Source organism: Arachis ipaensis, chromosome B03, assembly GCF_000816755.2.
Source record: "Arachis ipaensis cultivar K30076 chromosome B03, Araip1.1, whole genome shotgun sequence".
NCBI classification, from domain to species: domain Eukaryota; kingdom Viridiplantae; phylum Streptophyta; class Magnoliopsida; order Fabales; family Fabaceae; genus Arachis; species Arachis ipaensis.
In genome coordinates, this window is record NC_029787.2 from 78378489 (window position 1) to 78380128 (window position 1640).

General features: G+C 38.8%; 1 long non-coding RNA gene across 1 annotated transcript in view; it reads left to right on the plus strand.

The window, feature by feature from the left end:
- LOC110269732 overlaps positions 1 to 1640 on the plus strand; it is a 17984-nt gene that overhangs the window by 12918 nt on the left and 3426 nt on the right. The gene's annotated exons all lie outside the window — the stretch shown is intronic.

Genomic DNA, 1640 nt, shown 5'->3' on the forward strand with positions numbered 1-1640 from the left:
AGTTTGAGTAAAAGTTTGCCTCAAACTTTTACTCAAACTTTTACTCAAGCTTACATGATTCCAAACCCGATTCACTTCGGTTCTTCTCCAAACTCCAAGAGCAATCAACCAAGGCCTCTATCAAACCAATTCCATCAAGAGAAAAGGCCCAATTAAAGGCTTGAAGACCATTTGAAGAAAGTGTATAAATAGCATAGGATTTAAGTTTTTAGGGAGCTTTCTTTTCGGTTTTGATTTAGTAGTTTTGTAGAGAGCTCACTTTTACATTTTGGCATTGTTGTTTTAATTCAAGAGAATACAGGGAGGAGAATTGATCTCTCTTCTTCCTTGTTCTTGCTTGAATACTCTTTACTTTTCTTGCTTCGGATCTTGGGTGGAGAATTGAAGAAATTCTGTTTCAATCTCACATTGGGATCTTGTTTACTTTTACTGCACAATTGAATTTCAATTTCTGATAATTGCTTCTTCTTCTACTTTCTCTGCAATTTACATTTCCTTTGCAATTGCTCTTGTTGGATCTAGGAAGGCATTGAGATCTAGACTCGGTTATCTAGTCTCTTGGGTCCTGAGATCTGAAGTTGCATTTTAAATTCCCTGTTTAAAGCTTTCCAAGTTCATTTACATTTCCGTTTTAGATCCGGTTCAATTCAAGTTACCTTTTACTTGTCTGATCAATGCAATTTACTTTTCCTTGTTTAAATTCTGCAAATCCACTTCCCAATTCCCTTTACAATTCAAGCCATTTACATTTCTTGCACTTTAAGATTCTGCAATTTACATTTCTTGCGTTCTAAGTTTCTGCTATTTAATTTCTTGTTCTTTAAGATTCAGCACATTTACCTTCTCTGCTCTTCAATTTCATGCGATTTACCCATTCCCTTTACTTTCCATGCAATTTAAATTCTGTTAATCACAAATCACTCAACCAAATCTTGATTCGCTTGACTAAATCAACCACTAAACTAAAATTGCTCAATCCTTCAATCCCTGTGGGATCGATCTCACTCACGTGAGTTATTATTACTTAGAACAGATTCAATATGTGAACAACCAAGGCTCAGGCCAAAATGAGGTTTATGGTGATACCTACAATCCATCCTGGAAGAACCATCCAAATCTCAGATGGGGAGATAACTACACCCACAGCCAGCAACCGTGGCAGAAAAACTCAAACCAAAACAACTCAAGAAACACAACTTACTCAAACCACGACCAGCAAAACACTAATAATCAATACAAGAGATCACAAAATACATATCAACCACCCCACCACAATCCACAAACTCATCAAAATAGCATTTCCGCACCAACATCTAACCCCCAAAACTACCTCACAAATCAACACCCTGGAGAGCAAAAGTTTGTGCCAACGTTTGCCTCAAACTTTTTGGCAAACGTTGGCGCATGAACAACACACCTTGGAGAGCAAAAGTTTGTGCCAACGTTTGCCTCAAACTTTTTGGCAAACGTTGGCGCATGAACAACACACCCTGGAGAGCAAAAGTTTGTGCCAACGTTTGCCTCAAACTTTTTGGCAAACGTTGGCGCCATGAGTGTGCAAGGGGGAGCCAACGTTTGCGCAAAAGTTTGACCCCAAACTTTGGCTCAAACGTTGGTAGCAGCAAGGATGGGGTGGCTGA